Below are 25,128 nucleotides of genomic sequence, written 5' to 3' on the forward strand. Positions count from 1 at the left end.
TGTCCACGTGGGAATTGGCAGCATGTCATGGACTGTCTGAGTCGAGGTGGAGTAAGGACAGTTTCTAAGGGGTGGTGGTGGCAGGTCAGAGCAAGGGCAGGGTAAGTAGGGTGTCTGAGGGGTGAGGGGGACAGTGGCTCTGATGGGAGGCTGGCTTCCTACAGGGGGATTGAGCAAATAAGGAGACTTAAAGCTCCGTGGGAACCAGATTTCTTAACTGTTGGAGTTTGGAGTCACAGATGTGGAAAAAAGAAAACTATTGGGGTGAACTCATGGTTTTCAATATATATTAAAAAATATAGCTGACAATGTGTGTGTGTGTATATACGTATATACCTTCATATATTTTTATGCAGCTATATTCTTACATATATTCCCCAACTTTGTCTACTAAGAGAATGTCTCATAGCAATAAACACAGCCCAGATTTCCTCTTCTAGATACCATTCTCCACTGAAAGAAACCAGGACTTCTTAGAGAGATTCCAAGGATTCCAGGATTCAAGTCCTGATCCCAGGACTGAGGTAGGAAACTTGAGTATGAACCTTGTGTCAAAAAGCAAGGAAAAGATAGAGATATATCAAGAAGACACAGAAACCATCTTCATCATCAAAATAAATAACTGTTCTAATGTATTATAACTCCTTAAATAAAGCAGAAAACTGTGAGTCCTAATAATGTTAGTATATAGGTAAGTGGAAAGTTTGAGGAAGAATAGAATATTTACATAGAACCTCCCCCATAAATATGTGTTAATTGTAGCAGGAAAAAGGGTAACTTCCACTTAATGGAGAAGAGAGGCAGACAGCACCTTAACCGATGATCAAAGTGGACATCAGCAGTCATGGGAAAATTGAAGTTGTGCACCCCGGATAGGATTCAATAAAAAGTATTGAAGGTTGCGGGGCTCGGTGGCTAACGCCTATAATCCCAGCACTTTAAGAGGCTGAGGTGGGTGAATCATGATGTCAGGAGTTCAAGACCAGCCTAGCCAACATGGTGAAACCCTGTCTCTACTAAAAATACAAAAATTAGCTGGTCAGGGTGGTGGGAGCCTATAATCCTAGCTACTCAGGAGGCTAAGGCAGGAGAATTGTTTGAACCCAGGAGGTGGAGGTTGAAGTGAGCGGAGATTGTGCCATTGCACTCCAGCCTGGGTGACAGGGCGAAACTCCATCTCAAACAAAATAAAAATGGTATTAAAGGTCAGTGGAGAAATTTCTGCCAAAGATGCATGAATTGAATCCTATATCAGACAAGGCCAAATTCGGTGACTTCTACGAAATAACTGGTCTGTAATCTTCAAAAGCATGTAAGACAGAAAGTCAAGGAAAGACAGAGAAACTAACCATTGCAGACAGAAGACTAAAATGATTGACAACTAAATGCAACAAAGGATTCTCAAGTGGATCCTTTAACTGTAATGGATTCATTGGACAATTGATGAAACTTGAATGAGGTCTGAGGAATAAATTGCTGTAATACCACAGTGTTAATTTGCATATTTAAAAGGTAGTGTTGTAAAAGAATGTCCTGTTTTTAGGAAATACATGCTAATGTTTTCAGGGGAGATAACGCATCACATAGTCAACTTACTATCAAATGGTTCAAGAGATAAATATTCTTTGTACTGTTCTTGCAAAGTGTAAGTTTGATGTGGTTCAAAATAATTTTTTTTTTTAAAGTTGTCATTTTTAAGAAGAACAATGAAAATAGAAAAGAACAAAAAAAGAATATGTCACATCAAAAGATGTAACGCAATGCCTGCAGGGAAATGTTAAATGGTGTGATTCATACATGGATTCTTTTCCCAGCAAACAAAATGCCCCGTGCAGTAAACTACCCTCTCAGGTGGAGAATGAAGTAAAACTGCACCCATTCCAAACAAGGGAACTAAAAGGCTTTTCTCATTCCATGACCACAGACAAATCCTAGAATGTGAAAAGCACAGGAAAAACACATGACCACACTTCCCATCTCATTATTATTGAAAAGGAATTTCTTTTATTTTTTCTACATAAATAGCACTTTTTAAACGGTAAAATTAGTCTCCTTCCATTGGAAGAAAAATGCCATCCCAATGAAAAGATTTGCACTAGGAAAAGTTTCCTCAAGCATAGTTTTGGAAAATAGAGGAAAATAAAACAAAATCGCACCACCCTGACACAGTGACTATTATGAACTATTATGAGTCTTTACTTGTCTTCTTATGAAACGGCTGTAATCATAGCATGCCATTGGATTACCTCTGTGTGCTGTGTGAAAGCAGCATAGTAGTCAAGCACAGGTTTTGAAACTGACTGATGAAGTTCCTCATCTGGCTTCTGCCACCATGTGTGACTTTGAGTTACTTCCCAAACTGCTGTAAGCCTGTTTCCTTCTCTATCAAGCAGGGACAATCTACTCCCTCATCTTGGGGATTATGAGAGGATTAAATAAGATTATGGATGTAAAGTACTTAGCACAGTATGTGCCATGTTTTATGTATCCAGTAAATACTTATTATTTTCTCATAAGTACTTTTCAATGTTTTTAAATCATTGTCTCCTGTGATCTGAATGTTGCGTCCACCTAAAATTCCTATGTTGAAATACTAACCCCTCTGCTGATGGCATTAGGAGGTGGGGCATTTAGGGAGGTAATTAGGTCATGCGAACAGGGCCCTCACAAATGGGATTAGTGCCCTTATAAAATAGGTCCAAGGGAGATCATTTGTCCTTCCCACCACGGGAGGACACAGCCAGAAGTTGCTGTTCTAAGAACTAGGGAGTGAGCCCTCATTAGACACCAAATCTGCTGGCACCTTGATCTTGGAACCATAGTTCCCACTCAGCCACTCAATCACGAGGGTAAACAACTGATACTGTACTTTAGTGCATTGTGTTCAATACACGACATGAGAGTTCAACACTATATTATAGAGCAGGCTTTGGGTTAGATGGTTTTGTCCAACTATAGGCTAACAAGAGTTCTGAGTATGGAAACATACTCAGGTAGGCTAGGCTAAGCTATGGTGTTTGATAGGTTAGGTGTATTAAATGCATTTTCGATTTACAATAGGTTTATCGTCCTAAGTCAAGGAGGTGGAGGAGCACCTGCTCTCTCCCTACTGACCCTCCTTAGTAACGTGGCTACTGGACCCTATCAGGAACTGGATGCAGGCAAAGCCCTGGCAGCTTATAGGGTCCCATGGGTTGGGCAACTGTCGGTACCACCATACAAGAGCACCCAGTAAAAACCAAGTAAAAAGAGATCCTGGCCAGGTGCAGTGGCTCATGCCTATAATCCCAGCACTTTGGAAGGCCAAGGCAGATGGAAGGAAGGAAGGAAAAGGAGGGAGGGAGGGAGTAAGGAAGGCAAAGAAAGAAAGAAAGAAAGTTTCAATTAGGTCGAAGGTAGCCAAGAGGTACAGTAAGTTGAGCTGGAAGTTGCAGGTAGAGTTAAGAACTGTTTGGCTGCCGTGGTGAAAATGAAAATCTGATTGGACTGGGTTCAAGACAGAAGTAAGGACTTTTTTTCTTCTTTTAAGAACATTTCTTCTTATTATTAATATGTGCATTTCAAATAATTTAAAAAGCATTATCTTAATACCAAAATATGATGATATTCTCATAGGTTACAAAGTTAACTGAATGCTGAGTATTCAAAACACTTACATAAATCTGTTATTCGAAGAAACCACAAACGTACTTCACTGAACCACGTGTAAGACAGATTGTGATCTTCTGGAGCTTGCCTTGAAATATTTGTATAGAAAAGTGAATAGTTCTATTCTGAAGGACAGCAGAGAAATGGGGTAATAATTGGTGGGAGTTCAAGACCAGCCTTGGCAACGTGGCAAAATCCCACTTCTACTAAAAATACAAGAATTAGCTGGATGTAGTGGTGCACCTCTGTAATTCCAGCTCCTCAGGAGGCTGGAATGGGAGGACTGCTTCAGCCAGGGAGGCAGAGGTTACAGTGAGCTGAGACTGCACTTCTGCAGTCCAACCTGGGCTACAGAGTGTGACCCTGTCTCAAAAAAAAAAAAAAAAAAAAAATCCAGAAAATGTTGGGAAGCCATGGTGGATTCAAATGAGCAACAAAAGCATAATCAACAGTAAAAAGGCAAATAAACTAATTAAAATGAGGTATTACATTTGAGTAGACATGACTCCAAAGAAGACATATAAATGGCTAATACACACATGACAAGATGCTCAACATCATTAGTCATTAGGAGAATTCAGTGTTGCTGAGAAAACATGTATGTTTGCCCATATCTCAATAAAAACCTTGGTTAAGGAAAATCTTACAGGCTTCCAGAAAAAAATGAACAAATTACTTACTATGGGAAAAAAAAATTAGGCATAGAATCAAACCTCACACCTAAAACACTGAAAACTAGAAAACAGTGACATATCCTCACACAATACTGAAAGAGAAGGACTGCTACCCAGAGATCCATAGCCAGCCATTATTTCCTTAGTTGATGAGAGTGAAAGAAAATAAATACAAGGAGGCGCAAGAGAGAGTAAATCATTATATTGGCAATGTACTCTAAGGAAAATAGGAAGAGATTAATGAAACATCAAATTAATCAGAAAGTATTACAAATCTCAATATAAGAAAAGATAAAGACTGGTAAGCAATGAACCTTTATACATGTATGTATATACACAAATTGCAGAGATGGAGAGATTCTGACTGAAGATAAGGTAAGTGTAAACAAGGGCTCTTGAAATGGAAAAGTTATACGAATAATCCAAATGACACTCTAGAATGAAAATACTCACATGATATCACAAATACCCAGGTGTTGAATATTGGGTCAGGGAAGAGGAGGAAAATATAAATTTTGAAAATTCACCAGGACCATGTATTTCTAGCTGAATTTTATCTAACCTTTAGGGGACTGAAAATACTTTTACTTAAAGTACTATAAGCCATAAAGCAGGAAGAAAAGCCCCTAATCCACTTTATAAAGGCAAAGTAAACTGAATCAAAGTTGATAAAAATAAGACAAAATTGAAAATTATAGACAGACACATGAATATAGATTCAAGAAATCTAAATAAAACATTTATAATTAGAATCCAGTAACGTATCAGAAAAAAAGACTATGACTTCTTCCATGAAATTATGGGTGGTTCAGTACCAGGAAGTCTATCAGTATAATCTATTACACCATATTTTGAAAGAGGATATATGATCATATCTTCAGGTGCTTAATACTTATTTAGTAAAGCTGGGCATGGCAGCATGCACCTGTAATCCCAGCTATATGGGAGGCTGAGATAGGAGGATCATTTGTGCCAGGAGGCTGAGCTAAGCCTGGGCAACAATGAGACCCTGTCTGGAAAAAAAAAAAAAGTATTTGGTAAAGTGGCAGCCATATCTAATGAATAAAATAAGAATGAAAGAAATTGTTTAATATAATAAAGGCTATCTACCAAACCAATAGCCAATAGTATCCCAAAGCACAAAACGCTAAAGCCATTCTCATTGAACAGAAACTACACAGGAATGCTCACCATCATGATTCAACATTGGCTTGGAAGAGATCTCAATCACATTAACACAACAATATTAAATAATTGACCTAACATTTGAAAACAAGAATAAAACACTTTATTTTTGCTCATGGTATAATGGAGCAATTGCTAAAAAAAAAAAAAAGAAAAGAAAAACTACTCAAGTGACTCTGGTAAAAAGCTACTACAGGAAATAAAATACTAAGAGAATTAGTTAACACAGTTGGATAAATAATAAGTATTTTTGAATTAATAGCTTTTTCCATATCTTTTATTTTATTTTATTTTTTATGAGACAAGGTCTCACTCTGTTGTCTAGGCTGGAGTGCAGTGAGACACAATCTCTGTTCACTACAACCTCCGCCTCCTGGGTTCAAGCAATTCTCCCACATCAGTCTCCCAAGTAGCTGAGACTGCAGGTGCATGTCACCATGCCTCATTAATTTTTGTATTTTTTGGTAGATCAGGGTTTCACCATGTTGGTCAGACTGGTCTCTAACTCAAGAGATCTGCTAGCCTCAGTCTCCCAAAGTGCTGGGATTACAGGGATGAGCCACTGCACCTGGCCAGCTTTTTCCATATCTAATCAATACGTACATAGAAGTAGAAACATGGAAAACTATTTTCTTCACACCAGTGGTAAAACATGAAATATTTCAGAATAAATTTAGCAAGAAAAAGCAAATTCCATATGAATACACACACACACACACACACACACACACACACTCCTTTATTGAAGAAAGTAAAATGGTCTGAACAAGGGAAAGGAAACTATGTTCTTGAATGGGGAAACAAATACTATAAAAGTGTCAGTTTTCAAAAAACTAATATATAAATGTAACATAACTTCTATTTCAACACTGTATTAATTTCTTATCACTGCTATAACAAATTGCCCCTAACTTAATAACTTTGAAATAACACAGTATTACTCTCTTACAGTTCTGGAAGTCAAAAGTTCAAAATCAGTTTCACTGGGCTAAAGTCCAGGTATCAGCAAGACTTGGTCTTTTCCGGAAGACCTGAGGGAAGAATCCATTTCCTTCTGTTTTCAGCTTCTCATGGCATCTGCATACCTTGGCTTGTGGCCTCTTCCTCCATCTTCAACGTGAATCACTCAGATCTCTGCTTCTGTCATCATGGCACCTTCTCTTCTGCCTCTGACTCCCGTTGTCCCTGTTATAAGGATATTTGTGATTACGTAGAATCCATGAAATAATTTGGGATCATATCCCCATCTCAAAATAATTAGCTTTAATCACATCTACAAAGTCCTTTTTGCCTTATAACGTAACATTCACAGGTTCAATGGATTAGGAAGTGGTCATATTGTGGGGGTTGGGGGCACATTACCAGTCTAACACAAGCACCAATAAGATTTTTAATATTCTTATGGAACAATAAATGTCCAAGAATAGCCAAGAAGATGGGGAAAAGAACAGTAAGCGGTGAGACTACCTTAAAAGGCATTATGGCCGAGCACAGTGGTTCACACCTGTAATCCCAGCACTTTGGGAGGCTGAGGCGAGTGGATAACCTCAGGTCAGGAGTTCAAGACCAGCCTGACCAACATGGAGAAACACCTTCTCTACTAAAAATACAAAAATTAGCTGGGCGTGGTGGTGCATGCTTGCAATCTCAGCTATTCAGGAGGCAGAGGCAGGAGAATAGCTTAAACCTGGGAGGCAGAGGTTGTGGTGAGCCAAGATCACGCCATTGCACTCCAGCCTAGGCAACAAGAGGGAAACCCCATCTCAAAAAAAAAAGAAAGAAAGAAAGAAAAAAGGGCACTATGATAAAATCTACATAGTACTGTGGAGGCATAAATAGGTTAGCAGAACAGAATAGAGAATCCAGAAAGATATCCCAATATATGTGTGAATTTAACACATAAAGTGCTATTTCAACTCAAGGAAAAAAGAGTGAGTTATTTAATAAATGATGCTAACACAACTACCAAGTCACAAAAAGAAAATAAAAGTAGACCTCCGTCTCACACAATACAATGTGGTATACATTGCATAAAGAATGAAGTCTCAGAGCTGGGCACAGTGGCTCATGCCTGCAATCTTAGTGCTCTGGGAGGCTGGTGGGAGTATTACTTGAGGCCAGGAGTTCAAGACCAGTCCAGGCTGCATAGTGAGATCCTAATCGCTACAAAAAAATGTAAAATTAGCCAAGCATGGTGATATGTACCTGTAGTCCTAGCTACTTTCTGAGGTAGAAGGATTGCTTAAGTCCAGGAGTTGGAGGCTGCAGGGAGCTATGTTTGGGCCACCGCACTCTGGCCTGGGCAACAGAGCTAGACCCTGTCACTATTTCAAAAAAGAAAAGAATGAAGGCTCAAATGCAAACTAAAACAAAAAATCATGTAAGAAAACTTAGAGTATGTACAATCTAGAGATAAAGTATACCTTCTTAATAGAGACTGGAATCTCAGAAACTTAAGAAGAAAAAAAAAAGACAGAAATATTTGAACATAACAGATAAAAATCCCTTATCTGGAAAATGTGCCAGATACAAAATCAACTGACAAAAAAAGTTCAAAAAAATGTGTAATGCCAAAGCCAAGGTCAGTGTCTGCAATATACAATGAGCTCCTGCAAATAGGCAAGAATGAGACAAATAACTCAAAAACCAGCGGGAGCTGCCTGCCTGTCAGTTGCCCCATTTTTTCATTTTTCTGTCTCTATGAGATGCTGGTTCATCTTTGAGCAGCATGTTCAGAGTCTTGAAATACTGCTATTTCATAATTCTGAAGCCGTTAAAACCCAGTGAATGATGACTTTGCTGGTGACTAATACAAAAATGGTTATCTGTTCCTGCCAGTGAGAGAGTCAAATATTTTTCACTTCTCTCTTGCGCCATTTAAACTGAAAGAAAAAGAATGCCCTTATTCACTGGGTTTCTTTCCTTCTCTTTCTCTCTTTTAGAGATCACGTAAAAGTTTCCATGATGAGCTTAGTTTCAGGTTTGTTTTCTTTTTTTCTGGTAGCAGCACTTAGTGTTATTTTGCTTTGCAGGGTAATTCTTCCATCTGAATTTCAGATTTTATTTTATTTTACTTTATTTTATTTTATTTGAGACAGACTCTTTCCCTGTCCCTTAGGCTGGAGTGCAGTGGCACCATATCGGCTCACTGCAACCTCCACCTTCCCGGTTCAAGCAATTCTCCTGCCTCAGCCTCCTGAGTAGCTGGAATTACAGGCACGTGCCACCACACCCAGATATGAATCTCAGATTTTAAAGTGGGGTATTTTGTTAGCTGTGGTATGTCACCTTTCCCCTTCTTCATTTATTCAGTAAGCTTATGCTAGGTTTGGAAAGAAAAAAAAAAAATGACCCAGAGTTGGCAACATAAGGGGAAAATAGAACCTCATCATGTGTCTAAGCCGTATGCTCACTCGCTTGTTACCCCCGTAAAAGAACTTTCTATTTTAATTCAAACTCTTCCTTCCTCTTCTAAAATATCAATCCAAGCTAAAAACAATGTGTGTTTCTACAGAAATCTAAATATATGTTCTACAGAAATTCTAGATCACATCTGTGGTACAGAGGGGCAGAGAGGGACAAATACAAGTTTTCTTTAAAAAATTATGACAAAAGGGAGTAACTGGCTTCAATCTGAGTTTCTTATCCTCTCTAAGTCTCAGTTTCCTCATCTGTAAAATGAGAAGGAAACTATTACCTACCCCACAGGGTTGTTTTGGAGATTAAATCAGATAACGCTTGTGATTTAGCCAAAGAGCTTTGGATTAGTAAGATCTCAATAAATGTTCATTATGATTATTCTGTTCTTAGGTAGGGTCATCAGCACTTGATTAGAAGAGTGGCTGTTTCCACCTCTCTTCCTGGAGGTCACTTTCCCACTGCTATGCGATGTGGAGGCTAAGCCAGCAGTGGTTTTCAAACTGTTTCTCAGAGCCCTGGGATTCCACAGAGAGGCCTGTGGGCTGTAGAGGGATCAGTGTGAGGCTGAGGTGGTGGGTGAGACTCTGAGATTTCCACTGCACCTTTGAGTTTGTTCTATTTTATATAAAAGGAACCTGCTGACATTTCACTTCAAAAACCATTAATCCTTTAAATCTGCAAGGCTGTGGAAATTCTGTTATTCTGTGGGCATTCTTCCTTTTAAAATGACTTTTCCTAACTTTTTAGTAATCTTTTTTTTTTTCATTATCCATCCTTAACCACCTGATCCCTCCTGAGAGAAACAAAGCATTTGAGAAGCCACATCTGTGTTACTGTGAATTACTTTGATGTATTATGCCTTTGGGGAGGTGCTTGCATTTTAAAAGAGTCCAAACAAGAAGAGGATAAATAGGATAAAGAAAGATTGCTTTTCTGTTGACAGGGAAAACTTTTGAGGATGGGGTGAGAGGGAAGTCTTTTGTAAAACTGTTAAAATGGCAACTCTAACCACTGCATTAATGAAATAATAGCAGTGACTAGCATTGGTAAAGAGATTCTGACTTAAACAACAGTTTCATCTCCATCTTTTTGGCTATAACACAAGCCTCCTGTAGCTGAGAAGCTACTGTTTTCCCGTGTGCATTTCCAAGACAAGGGCATGGAGGCCCTATGTGGCTCAGCGACTCGCCTCAGTTGGCAGAGTTAGGCTCTGACTCAAGTCTTGGGCTCTCTCCCCGGGACCAGGCTGCTACCTCCACCCATCTGGGAAGCCAAGCTTGCTGATACCCAAGGCGCCAACTTTTGAACACTCCCTTTGCAGAAATGGCACAAGTTGGGCTGCTCATTTTTCTGACGCTTCCTCCTTGGAAAGAAAGGAATGACTGTAACAGACCTGCCAGCTCTCAATAAGCTCTTTGTGCAAGTAAATTCCAGAGTTTTTATGAACGATGATTACAGCACAGGCTGCTATTTCCCCCTAGTAGTTATGGTCAAAAGATTGCTGTTTCAGTCATGCCTGGCATTCCTCCAGAAAACTCTTGTATATATGCACTATGAGTTGCAGACTTGTGGATTATTGAACTTAGGAGATTGGAGAAACCAAGAAGCTCTCGATTTTTAATAAGTAAATGTTTCTTTCCCTGTCAAAATTTCTGGTGACACAATTTTTTAAAGTTCAAGAAAGTAAAATAAACGTCATTAATCACTGCAGGAAAGGTTCTCTTTTTCTACCATATTTCCACAGAGCAAAGTTGCCTGTTTTTACTTATGTATGTCTATCAAGACGAAGTGGTGTGAGGGTATGTGTATAATAAGCTCTCAACATATATACTTGTTAGTGAATGAATGAATGAATGAATGGGTTAGTATGTCCTTTAATTTGGAGGCCAAGCAATCATGATAGCAAAAGCAACAGAAACAACATGATAACTTCCTCTGGGATAGCCCTTTGCTACGGTGGACTCCTCGAAAATTCTAGCACACAGCACTGAAGTTAATTGCTTACCGCACTCAGGGAGATCACTACCTTGACCATCTTAGCAGCTGAGTAGGGAAAAGTAAGTTGGAATATTGATGAGATTTGAGAGTGTGGTTGAAAGTAAGTTTTTCAGTGCAGGAGCTTGAGATATAGTAGTTTAGGACTACTATAGTAGTTTAGGTAGGCAGAGCAAGGCAAGAATTTCGAGGCAGGAATTTTGAAGGGTCTTGGAGAGAAAATTCATTTGATATAATTCAGTGAAAGGTTCCACAGTATGATGTTCGTTCAAATAAATTTTTCCAAAGATACTTGCAACTTTTGTTATTCTGAGCGAGAGGTTCCTGCAGTGGAAAAGTCATGGTGATGAAGACGGAAGAGCAATAAGGTCACGTTCATAAAGCCAAATGGCACAACCTGTTTCACCGACACCAAGGATTGCAAATCACAGCTCCAAGGCCTGCTCTGTCCATGCCCTGATTTTATAGTTTTATTGGAGCACAGCTATGATCATTCCTTCAAGTGTTGTCTGTGACTGCTGTCATGCCACAAACAGAGTTAAATGGTTATGGCAAAGACCATATGGCCACAGAGCCCAAAAGTTACTTATCAGGCTCTTTACAGAAAAACTTTGCCAACCCCTGTTACAGACGGTAAGTGTGTGGGAGTAAACTGTTTCACTTCTCATTTTATTTGTTTATTTATTAATTCATTCATCAAGTATGTTTTAAGCATCTACTGTGTACAAGGCACCTTTATAGGTGTTGGGACTCTAGCACTCAACGTGATGAATGCCTGCCACCATGGAAAAAATCAACAAATGATATAAACCAGATAGAAACAAGTGCTATGAAGAAAAATTAAGCATGGAAAGAAGACAGAGAGGTATAGGGTTGGTAGACGGGGGAAAGAGGGACTTTTGGCAACGTGGCAGTCAAGGAAAGTCTCTTTTAAGAGGTAACAGTTGAGTAAAAACCTGAATAGAGTGAATGATGTGAAGAAATGGGATGGAAAATGTCTCAGTCTATTTTCTGCTACTGTAACAGAATAATATCACAGATTGGGTAATTTATACGCAAGATAAGTTTGTTTGGCTTGTGGTTCTTGAGGCTGGGAAGTCCAAGGGCATGGCCCCAGCATGTGCCAGGCTACCTGGTGAGTGGCATTTGATGGCGGCAGGGCGAAAGGCAGAAACAAGTGCAGTAGACAAGAGAGGAAAGTGGTCCGAACTCAGTCTTTCTATCAGGTACCCTCTGCCGTATAACAACATGAATCCTGAACCCTCCTGACCTAATCACCTCTTAAAGTCCCCACCTCTCAATTTCATTATAATGGCCATTAAATTTCAACATGAGTTTTGGCAAGGACATTCAAACCATAGCAAAGGCTTTGGGGAGAGGTTTCCAGGCAGAGGGTAAAGAAATGCAAATATCTGGAGCCCAGAACAAACTTGGTGTCCTGGTAATGGCAAGAAGGTCAGTGTGGCTAAAGCAGGGTAAGCAAAAAGCAGAGAGGAAAGAGCTGACCCTGGAGAGCTAGCAAAACCAAATGAACTAGTAAAGCCTTAGGGGAGGTGACAGGGTTTGAATTTTATTCTGAATATGATCAAAAGCTAATTGGGGGTATTAAGCAAGAGAGGGATGGGATATGATTTAAACTTAAAGGCTCACTGAGGCTGCTTTAAATGATTGACTACAGAGGAACAGAATGGAGGCAGCAGTGCAATCACAGGAGAGAAATTGTGCTTAGATTACATGGCAGAGATTGGAGGTGATGGTTGAGCATCAGCGTGAGATGAGACAAATTTTAAAGGCACGGCAAATAAAATCTGCTAATGAGTGGGACATGGAGTATGAGAAAAAGACGAGAGTCAAAGGTAATTCTGAGGGTTTAGAATTGAGTGATTGGGTGAATGATAATGCCATACTAAGATATGGTGAAGACTTAAAGGCAAGGAAAGATGAAATTAAGAATTCTGTTTTGTTCTTGTTACATTTCATATGCCTGTTAGACATTCAAATGAAGATGTCAAGTTGACAGTTGGATATGAATATGTGCAAATGAAATAGATTGGGCATAAGATCTAATTTGGGACTCATCAGCATATGGATGGTATTCAAAACTATGGAATTTGCTGAGATCACCCAGGAAATGAATATAAATTTTTTTAAAAAGATGGGGCGTGATTACTAAACCCTAAGACCAGTGGTGAGTTGGAGCTGGCTCACCACTCACCCTAGGGTTTAGGAATCAGCCCCTCTAACTGAGCACATCGCTTCTCAACTCCCCATTCAGTGACATCATGCTAATAGCTTGAAATCAGCCATAGTAGAAATGTTTGCACCATGAAAATTGGCAAACACTACACACCACGGTACTCCCGTTCCCAATAGAAACAGTTATCAAATATTTACGAGCACACCACTGCCTGGGGCTCCCATATTTTGAAGTCATGAAAAGCAGGAAGAGACTGTATGAGAGACTGAGAAGAACTGGAATGTGAAGAGGTAAGAGGAATACCAGAGTGTAGTGTCTTGACCCAAGATCAAGAAACTCTCTTTTCTTCCTTCTCAAAGGCTTTCAGCTCTTGGAGTTAATGGAACATATCACATAAAAAGAGCGTTTAACTCTCTAGCCTGTCCTTCACCTAATGACTTTGACTTATTCCTATAAACCCTGATGCTCTAGAGAGTCATTATATGAAAAGTATTTCCATGAATTTTAATTGGAAAATTATGGTGTGTTATATCTCAACCCAAGCAAGATACCTAAGCAATTTCCACAGATAGAAAATATATCAATTGACCATTGAAAGCAAGTTTAAATAAGTAATAGAGCACAAATTGAAAGTAAATAAATATAGACTATATATCATGTGCAAATTAATAAAGAAAATCTTGGGAACAGGTGGTGAGTGGTACAGGAGGGTGGGTAAAAGTCACTGGTATGTGCATTTCTTAAAACAATTTTTTTTCAGATATTTTTAACCTTTTGTGGCTCATAGTTATCTTACACTCTAAATGTACATATAATCTTTTAAAAAGATTACAGCACAGAATAACATGTAGAACTAAAGGAAGGCTAAACACAAGATTACTCTGAAACATGTAGTAACGATTTACATGATTAACAAGTCTGAAGAATCCTCGAAAATGTTACCCATTCGTTCCTCTTGCCTGGCTCACTTATGTAAAGCAAAATGTGTATGTTTGTTCAAATATGGTGCACAGTAATGTTATCTGACTAGAAATAGTTGTGTCAAGTGAATTAATTAGTGTGTATGTCTAAAACCATAATGGCAAACTAAAAGTTCTCACTAAGTATGTGGTTATTGTGTTTGGGGTGAAAACTTATTATATTGAGAAAAAGAAATAGTTCATAAACTGGTAAAACCATTGTGCTGAGAAGTCCTTAACAGCACAGTTTTCATGGAAGACAAGTCAGCTTTCAATTCTTCTGTCCAAGAGGAAAAATTTCTCTGTTCTGCAGAAAGCAACAGCACCTGTCAATTCTGTATGCTCTGCTTTTGAAAGGCTTAAAAAAACTATATTGTCATTCACATTATTACAGCTATTGATTATTTTGAAGGTAATATGTATCAAGCAAGCTAACAATTATTTATTCCCCACTACATAGAAGAAGAAATTTAGTTTCACAAGAACAGAAGTAATTCAAGAGGGGAGACTAAAGCAGTGTCTTCTGAGCAACTAAAATTAAAAGGAGAAATATTTTAAATAATAATTTCTTTAATTGTTCATTATAAAACATACTCATGTGCTTGTTGACTTCACACACGCACATACTGCTTCAGCAGCAGGGAAACACCAGAGCAGAGCACATATTTAGTAAGAATAACTATAAAATAGAAAGAAACAATGAGCAGGCATCATCTATAAAAGCCACATGAATGACAATGTCAGTTGAGAGCACATCTTACACTGTTTTTCTGGAGCACAGTCTTAGTTTGTTTTCTACTGCTATAATGGAATACCCAGTTTATTAACAATAGAAATTTATTTGGCCTGTGGTTCTGAAGGCTGGGAAGTCCAAGAACCTGGCACTGGCTTCTGGTGACAGCCTTTGTTCTGTGTTATCTCATGGCTGAAGGTAAAAGTGAGTACTCAAGACAGAGATAGGGGCCAGGGGCAATGGCCCATGCCTGTAATCCTAGCACTTTGGGAGGCCGAGGTGGGCATATTGCCTGAGCTCAGGAGTTTCAGACCAGCCTGGAACAGTACAATCAACATGGCAAAACTCCATCTCTACTAAGAATAAAAAAAATTGCTGGGCATCGTGGTGCGTGCCTGTAGTCCCACCTACTTGGGAGGCTGAGGCACAAGAACTGCTTGAACCCAGGAGGTGGAGGTTGCAGTGAGCCAAGATGGCGCCACTGCACTCCAGCCTAGGCAACAGACCTAGGCAACAGGGAGAGACTGTCTTAAAAAAAAAAAAAAATCACAGAGATAGGAATTTGGGCTGAACTTATCCTTTTATCAAAATTCTACTCTGATAATAACTAAACTACTCCTGCAATAATGGCATTAATTCATTCATGAGGTCTATGTAATCATGACCTAATCACCTCTTAAAGGTTCTACCATTTGCTGAGAAGTACCATCACAATGACAAATTTCAACGTGAGTTTTGGAGGGAACATTCAAATTATAGCAAGCACAGAATTAGCAATGATGGGTTAGAGATGCTAAGGGACTTACTGTAACCACAAAACAAGTACACAATGTTTCAGTCAATGACAGACAACATGTACAACATGGTCCCATAGGATTATAATGGAGCTGAACAGTTCCTGTCACTTAGTGATCACCTAGTGATATTGTAGCTTTTGTAATATTGTAGTGCAATGCATTATGCACATGTTCGTGATGATGCCGGTATAAACAAACCTACTGTGCTGTTAGTTTCATAAAAGTATAGTACATCGCACCACTGCACTCCAGCCTGGGCAAAAGTGAGATTCCATCTCAAAGAAAAAAAAATAAGTATAGCACATACAATGTTATACAGTACATGACACTTGATAATGATAGTAAATGACTACGTTACTGGTTTATGTATTTACTATACTATACTTTCAATCATTATTTTAGAATATACCACTTTTACTTACATATTTTTTTAAAAAGTTAACTGTAAAATAACCTCAGGCAGGTCCTTCAGGAGGTATCCAGAAGAAGGTGTTCTTTTCATAGGAGATGACAGCTTCATGAGTGTTATTGCCCCTGAAGTCCTTCCAGCAGGATAAGATGTGGAGGTGGAAGACAATGACATGGACGACCCTGACCTTGCGTAGGCCTAGGCTAGTGTGTGTGTGTGTCTTTCTTTTTAACAAATAAGTTTAAAAATTTTAAAAAACTTCTTAAATAGAAAAAAGTGTATAGAATAAAGATATAAAAAAATTTTGTATAACTGTAAAATGTGTTTGTATTTTAAACTAAGTGCTATTACAAAAGAGTCACGAAGTTAAAAATAACTAAAAAGTGAATAAAATGAAAATGTTACAGTAAGCTAAGGTTAATTTATTATTGAAGGAAAAAAATTTAATAAATTTGATATAGCCTAAGTGTACAGTGTTTATAAATTCTACAGTACAATCTAGGCCTTCATATTTACTCACCACTTACCCACTGACTCACCCAGAGCAACTTCCAGTCCTGCAAGCTCCAAGCATCCTATAAAGGTGTTTTTTTTTTTTTTTTTAAGACAGGGTCTCATTCCGTCACCCAGGCTGTGGTGCAGTAGCACGATCATGGCTCACTGCAGCCTCAAACTCCTAGACTCAAGCAATCCTCCTATCTCAGTCTCCCCAGTAGCCCAGTAGCCCAGTCTCCACACTCAGCTAATTTTTTTATTTTTCTTTTGTAGAGACAGAGCCTCACTATGTTGACCAAGCTGAGTTTGAATTTCGGGTCTCAAATGATCCTCCTGCCTCGGCTTCCCAAAGTGTTGGGATTACAGGCATGAGCCATCGTGCCTGGCCAGGTCTACCATATTTTATCTTTTATATATTTTTCTGTACCTTTTATATCTTTAGATACACAAACACCACTGTGTTACAACTGCCTATAATACGAAGTTTAGTAACATGCTATACAGCTTTTCAGCCTAGGATACCATATAGCCTAGGAGTGTAGTAGGCCATACCATCTTGGTTTGTGTAAGTTACACTCAATGATGTTCGCACCACAAAGAATCCCCAAATGAAGCATTTTTCAGAACATACCCCCAACATTAAAACACGTGACTGTGTTTAGTAGAGATTTAAACAGAACACGCACTGGCACTGCGGCTTATTGGCTTTCCTCCACAGCAGCCAGCCTCTTGCTTCCTGTACACAAGCCACACTCAGGGATTTGTTTCTCCCTCCATGATAGGGATGGCGTTTTCCAGCCAGACTCTCAAGCCCTATTGGACTCTGTGTAACCCTGGTGCTTTGTCTTCTCTGCCACACTTTCACTTCTACTTCACTTTCATGCTTTGCCTTAGAAAGAAATCTCAGCCAATTGCTAGAAATCTCCACATTCTGCTCCATGGAATTCCAAACACAGGACTAGAAAGTTACCTGTTTGCGACTTGGACACAAGTAAAGACATCGTGTATCTTTCCCTTCCCCCAACCCCCGTCATCAACAACACAAATAATATTGCTCGATTACAAGGATTATTATTTCTACTCACATGGGACCTGATCTTCCGCTTTGAAAAAAGAATGATTCACCTTATCTGCATGTTAATGTAGTCATTTGCACTGTGTGATTTGCTCCTTCTCTCATCCCCAATTCACTGCAAGTCGAGAGGATTGCTAACAAATAGCAGTTGCACAAGAAAAAGGAAACCCACGTGTTCGTCTTATTTCAAAAGTTTGTGTCATCTTCTTGATGCTCCCTAGGTTTGGAGCCGTCTTCATTTTCTTCTAATCGCTCCCGCCCCAGCTTGTTTCCCTCTGCTGCAGTACCCAATTTACTATTTTGCCTACAATAGAAAACTCAAACACGGCAAATATTCAAGACATTCTGAAGAAACACCTGGAAGACACCCTAAACAAAATCAAAGGTGGGAGTCCAGTCCGTATATGCAAGCTGCTGCCCATTGGCCTCTCCAGCCACGCCCACAGGAAGAAGAGCCAACAGGAGTCCTCAACACCGAAATTAACATGCAGGAAAGACAGCCATTCCTACTCTGTGAGGATGGCATGGAATGCAGTACAAAGAGAATAAGAGAATAGATTGCAAGGCCTGAAAAACCCAGGTTTTAATCCTACCTCTTTCACTTTGAGCATTGGATTATTTCACGTGTTTATTTACTTATTCAATAAATATGTATTGAGAACCTGCTATGTGCCAAGGCTCTACATTTCAAAGATACAAGGAGGAACAACAAAACATCTCTACTTTCAAGAAAGTTAAGAGTTTATTTGAGGTGATATTGGTCAATATACCTAACCTCCAAAATACAGAATAAATAATACCGACCTCATAGGTGACAATTAAAATGGAATAATGTGGGCCGGGCGCGGTGGCTCACGCCTGTAATCCCAGCACTTTGGGAGGCCGAGGCGGGTGGATCACGAGGTCAAGAGATCGAGACCATCCTGGTCAACATGGTGAAACCCCGTCTCTACTAATACAAAAAATTAGCTGAGCATGGTGGCACGTGCCTGTAATCCCAGCTACTCAGGAGGCTGAGGCAGGAGAATTGCCTGAACCCAGGAGGCGGAGGTTGCGGTGAGCCGAGATCGCGCCATTGCACTCCAGCCTGGGTAACGAGCGAAACTCCATCCCCCCCGCAAAAAAAAAAAAAAAAAAGGAATAATGTATGTAAAATGTTATTTGGTGCCATGGATATGATAAGCAGCCATTATTACTCGTATAAGGAGTAATTCCCCCATTCATCTGGTTTCCAAGTTCCTCCTTCAGTTATCCAAACACCTCTAAAAATGTCATTAATCCTGATAATGGTATTCCAGATTGGTGTTTGTGATCCTGCAATTTTAAAGGCATGGGTACTTCCTGAAACTGGGTTGGAAAGAATCTCTTTAAGGTTTGAGCTCAAAGTACACTGAGGTCGTACTTCAAACCTCCTACCAAGGTAGAAAAGCAACAGTGGAGTAGAGGGAATTTGGAGAGTGTTTAAATTATTTGGGGGGAAGATGTTATAAAATCTAACTGAGGCATTGCAGTTATTCAGATGTCTCAGCATATAGGACAATCTAGAAGAGAGGCATGTTATGCTTTTATTATGTTTTTATTTAGTGTTTTAAAACATTTGAAATTATAAGCGTTGTAGATTTACTATGAAATCCAGCAAATGCTTAGTACCTGTGTCCACTAAATTGTGGCATGGCCTTAAACTTAAGTAAGTGTTTATGTGTAAGTTTCCAAAAGTTAGCTGGTACAGAAATTAATCTGGGAGAAAAAATGGGGAATTTTGATTGTGACTTAAAAAAATAGATCCTAGAGTTGTTTTCTTTTGTTTTGGGTTTTTATGCCTGCCCTCCTAACTGTTTAAACACTTTTTAGTATGGATGTGAAACAAACATGCCTTTATATTTACCAAATAAGTAATCTGATCTTCAGCCAAAAAAAAAAAAAAAAAAGTAATTGGCTCCTAATAACCAGGCATAATATACCAATAGGGTGGTTGTGTAAGTACCCTGAATTTTCCAGGAAAGAAAACAACCAAGGAAAAAAGTGACTTTTGTTGCAGAAACCTTGGGCCAAATTAGAAACAGATTTAATATTATGTTTATGGGGGAATTGTCTAGTCAAATCTGGTCTACTCCTATCCCGGGGGAAGCTTCGAGGTAGGTCACTCAGGATATCCTTGTACTAAAGGGAACACGCAACAGGGCATCGCACAGCACCACTCGCCAAGAACTTTGAACTGAGCATATGAAAACATTTACCTGTAGGTTTAGTTGTAAGCTTTTTACAATGCAACTTTTGTTTCTCAAGTTTGTGAAATGTCATTGTGTCCTGATATTTAGAAGTGAAACTTGCACCAAAAATTGTGTATTATAAGTTGATAGAAACTCAGTCTGTAAATTGCTTGGGAGATTTTTAAGGACTTGGTTTAACAGGGCAAGTGCCAAGAAACGTTATTTGACAACAAAATTCCACTCTTATCTTCAAAGGTTTTGATTCTGATAATCCACAAAACTACATTTATTACTTGATTACCTTTGGCTTATGGCTTACGTAGTGAATTAGTAGAAACCTAGTATAATATGCTTTAATTTTTAAATAGTGTCAGCATGGTGATCTTACACTGATGATTAGAAACAGCTTCTGTTTTGTCAAATTAATTGCCTATTAACATCCATCTAAAATATAGAACTGATTTCTTTTGGGGGCCTAGCAGTTATCACCATGGATGGCTGTCCTTATTTTCATTGTATATTTCCAAAAGAGAAGCAATAATTATTTTTTATTTTAGTTCCTCCTAATTTGACAGCCATAGAAAATTTATGTTTGCATGAATGTCTGTGATCCTTCAACTTGGGCACAATGGCGTGTTTCTGTCAATTGGAGTTTGAAAGTACAGAAAGAAAGAATTCACCATGAAGGAAAGAAAACAGAAAGGAGGTGTAGCAAGTTGTGTTGCTTGAGTATTCAACATCTACTTCACCTCTCTTTCTGACGGACCCATATTTTGTTTAGGTCTCTCCCCACCAGAGAGGGTATGTTTCCCTCTGATTTGGTCTCGAGGTCTCTCCGAGGAGAGTGGCTATAAACTCTATCCCTGCTTTGACAGGGCAGGACAGGGCCAGAGGAGGGTGGCAGGTGGAGTTCCAGGGGAGGTGGTCATGGATGTTTACACTGTGCCTTTCACAGGACCCTTCTAATCCTGGTGCTTAAGAGTCTGACCCATGTCCAGGTGCCCCTCCCATAGGAAACTTGCTTATCCTGGCAGATGCCCTTGTGCTTTTGTGTAAACTGTGTCCAATTTCTTTCTACCAAGACGGCCAGTCTCTAGGAGGGCTCTGACCAGGACAAAAGTTAAGTTCGGCTGTGTTGGTCAGACGAGACACAGAGGAGCATTGTATTACTAACAGATCCCAGAGGGCAGAGGCAGCACGCCTTGCAGGGCCAACAGAAAGGGGAAAGCTCTCTGGAACATGCACACTGAACCAGCAGTGAGGTAGAAAGAGAGAAAGAGACCTCTGGGCCAAAGCCTTTATTCTGGTCCAGCACGTTACCCAAGCAGGGCTCCCATGATGAGTTCTAATTGGTGGGTTTACAACAAGCAGGTTTGAGGTCCATGAAGTCAAACTGTGACCGAGAGGTGACCATTGTGGCATATCTGGGCAGTCTACCCATGGTGTGGGGGGTCAGTGGGGTAAGTCAAGCCTCACTTTACAGGAGTGAGCCACTGCGCTCAGCCTCTGATGTAAAGCTTTTAAACAAACTTTCACTCCTGCTCTAAAACTTACTTTGGTCTCTCCTTCTTATGCCTCATGGGTTGAAGTCTTTCTTCTGAAGAGGCAAGAACTAAGGTTGCTGCATATTCCTACAATTCACCGCCAGTAACAGTAGAATGCAAAACGGTGCAGCCACGTTTTGCAGTTTCTGATAAAGCTAAACATACTCTATGTATTTACCAAAACAAACAAACAAACAAAAAACCATAAACTTATGTTCACACAAAAATACTATAAGCAGGCCGGGCGCAGTGGCTCACACCTGTAATCCCAGCACTTTGGGAGGCCGAGGCAGGTGGATCATTTGAAGTCAGGAGTTCAAGACCAGCCTGGCTGACATGGTGAAACCTTGTCTCTACTAAAAATACAAAATTAGCCAGGTGTGGTGGTGCATGCCTGTAATCCCAGCTACTAAGGAGGCTGAGGCAGGAGAATTGCTTGAACTTGGGAGGTGGAGGTTCCAGTGAGCCGAGATCACACCATTGCACTGCAGCCTGGGCAACAAGAGCAAAACTCTGTTTCAAAAAAAAAAATACTATAAGCAAATACTTATAGCAGTTTTATTCATAACTGCCTCAAACTGGAAATGATCCAGATATAATTCAACTAGGGGATAGAAAATGAAATTGATCTATCCACATGTGTGAGACCAAACATATGCCAACCCAAAATATGTCTTTTTGGCATGTTAAAATAAAACCTTAGATGAATTAAATTTAACAGAGTTTAATTGATCAAGCAACAATTCACAAATTGCAAAGCCCCCAAACCAGAATAGTGCAGGGAGACTTGGGGCTGCCTTGCGGTCAAAGAAGATTTATGGACAGAAAAGGAAAATGATGCACAGAAAATGGAAGTGAGGTACAGAAGCAGCTGGATTAGTTACAGCTTAGCATTTGCCCTATTTGAACAGTTGGCCACCTTTGATAGACCAAAACTTGGTGATTGGCACAAGAGTAGGTTACAGTCTATTTTACGCATCCAGTTACGTTAAAGTTCACTGTCTACAGAGAAACCTTTAGGCCAAACATAAAATACATCAGGAGGCAGTTTTAGGCTAAACTTGATTTAACAGGCATAACAATTATTTTACAATGATTATTTTGAGAGACTGCAGTCACAAGAGAAGCTCTGAAGCAGAAGCTACCTACTGGTAAGGGAAATTTACATCTATAAAGGAAATTTTCATTTGCAAGGGAGTCTAACTCTGCAACAGGAAGAGAAAGATGACTAAAAATTACTGGAGGCTCTAATCAATGGAGAAGGCACTGACTTAGACTTAATCTGCATAACACCTTGCTCTTGTTTACACTTTTCCTGATCACCTCCCCATAACTGGCCTTCCTCCCACACTCTTCTTTCTTTGATTTAGGGGATGATGGTATGTTAGCCTGAACTCAAAGCCACCTCCATTTTTCTCTGGGTGGATGGGGAAACCATGTGTATATATACAAGATATGCATGTTGACAAACTTCTGTTTCTTTTTTCTCTTGTTGGTCTACTTTTTGTCTACTTTTTGTTACAGGGGTACATTTCAACTAAGAGCAATGAAGGGTGGGGAGAAAATTAGGTTTCTTCCCTGATACGGTTTGCCTGTGTCCCCACCCAAATCCCATCTTGAATTGTAGCTTCCATAACTCCCACATGTTGTGGGAGGGACCCAGTGGGAGATAACTGAATCATGGGGCAGTTTCCCCGCAGTGAATAAGATCTGATGGTTTTATAAGGGGAAACCCCTTTTGCTTGGTTCTCATTCTTTCTTGTCTGCTGCCATGTAAGATGTGACTTTCGCCTTCTGCCATGATTGTGAGGCCTCCCTAGCCACGTGGAACTGAGTCCATTAAACCTCTTTTTCTTTATAAATTACGCAGTCTCAGGTACGTCTTTAGCAATAGTGTGAAAATAGACTAATACCCTCCCCATTTACATATAATGGAATATTGCACACTAATAAAAAGAAAAAAAACTATTAATACATATAAGCAAAAATGTGGTTTAAATTCAAGTGCATTGTGCTGATGAAATAAGCCAGACCCCAAAGGCTATATGCTATATGAATTCATTGTAGAAAAGGCAAAGCTATAGGGACAAAGATGTAAACAGTAGTTGCCAGGCTAAGTACTGGAGGGATGGTTAACTACAACAGGACAGCCCCCAAATTTTTGACATTAATATAACTGCTCTTTATCTTGAACAGTGGTGATTACTACATAATTGTCAAAACTCAAAGGCCTGCACAATATAAAATTAATTTTACTAAATGTAAATTTAAAAGTAAACTTTTAAAATTTAAAATGAAACACAAAGGAAGAGATGGTTCCCTTTTTCTGCTTGATGATGTGCCAGATATGATGTCTGGAGTAAGGGCAGCCGTATTGTCACTGTGAGGCAGCCAGATTGAGAACAAAGCTAATACAGGCAGGTGGCCAGGCAGAAAAGACAAAAGAACCCGGGTATTCAAAGATGTTATTGAGCCACTTGTTATCCAGTCCTGAGGCCTGGACTTTGAACTTATTATGTGAAATAATGATCATTTTCTTTCTGCCTAAATCATCTTGAATTGGGCTTTCTGTTATTTGCAGTCCAAAGTATCCTGTTCCAGAAGTTCTCAATGACCTTGTTTCAAAAATTGCTTTATCCCCATCATTAAAAAATAGGGCTTAGGGGTCTATTGAAAGTTTTGAATAATTTACAACTTTTGTTTAGATCCAGCTTATACAGTACCATTTCTTTCTTTTTTCTTCTCTCTCTCTCTTTTTTTTTTGACAGGATCTTGCTATGTTGCCCAGGCTGGACTAAAATTTCTGGGCTTAAGCGATCCTTCCACCTCAGCCTCCTGTGTAGCTGAGACAACAGGCACGTACCACTGTGCCTGGCTACAGTACCATTTTTACAAAAAGAAACCCATGATTTTTCATAAATCTGTCCCCTCAATTTACATAAAGAATTTTCAAACAGTATGTTTATTTTGCTTTATATAAAGGATTGTCCTGTGACTGTTGAAATAAAATTTAGTGAAATATGTGTTGGGGCTGGCACGTGCCATAAACTGGAAGAAGGTGGCCAAACATGTCCCACAGTTAATCTGGTTTCTTCACAAGTACTTTATGTGTCTTCTCACCTTTTTTCACAAGAGTCAAAGTGCATTCATCATAATAAAAAATGGCATATATGACCTTCAATTTGAATAATTTTGAAACCAAAGAGACAATTAATTTCAAATATTACTTTGGCATATACTCCATGTCAGCACCTATGACATGGTGTCGTTTGTCTGTGGTAATACCAGGGGCTCACTGTCTCATGCCAAGGAAATCAGGGACACAGACACATGTGGAGTGAGGTTAAGAGCAGAGGTTTAACAGGCAAAAGAAAGAAAAAGGAGAATAACTCTCTCCTGTGAGAAAGAGGAGCTCCCAAGTGGAACTTCTAGCCCAAAGCAGAGTGCACTGGATTTTATAGACAGCCTTGAGGAGGCAGAGTCTGATTTACATAGGGCCCAATGATTGGCTGGACCAGGTTCCTCGTTTACAAAGCACACTGGGAAGCTGGACACCCCACCTTGGTCTTATTATGCAAATGAGCTTTCCACTTGATCAAGCCATGTTGTTTGCTTCCTACTGCACACGCGGTTGGGAAGGAAAAGGGAGGATGGAGCTGCCATTTTGAACATGCTGTTATTATTATTATTTTTTGAGACAGACCCTCACTCTGTTGCCCAGGCTGGAGTACAGTGGCCCAATCACAGCTCACTGCAGCCTCCACCTCCCTGGCTCAAGCAATCTTCC

General features: G+C 39.5%; 1 protein-coding gene across 6 annotated transcripts in view; it reads right to left on the reverse strand.

The window, feature by feature from the left end:
* Positions 1-25,128, reverse strand: part of GCNT1 (glucosaminyl (N-acetyl) transferase 1) — a 198,186-nt gene that overhangs the window by 105,947 nt on the left and 67,111 nt on the right. For all 6 annotated transcript variants that reach the window (XR_010337030.1, XR_010337025.1, XR_010337028.1 and 3 more), the window contains exon 2: positions 6,593-6,692. The gene's annotated coding sequence lies outside the window, so the exon portion shown is untranslated. The remainder of the gene's footprint in view (positions 1-6,592; positions 6,693-25,128) is intronic.

This window comes from Aotus nancymaae, unplaced genomic scaffold (genome assembly GCF_030222135.1).
Source record: "Aotus nancymaae isolate 86718 unplaced genomic scaffold, 86718_ANA_hifiasm-v0.15.2.pri h1tg000041l, whole genome shotgun sequence".
Classification (NCBI taxonomy): Eukaryota; Metazoa; Chordata; class Mammalia; order Primates; family Aotidae; genus Aotus; species Aotus nancymaae.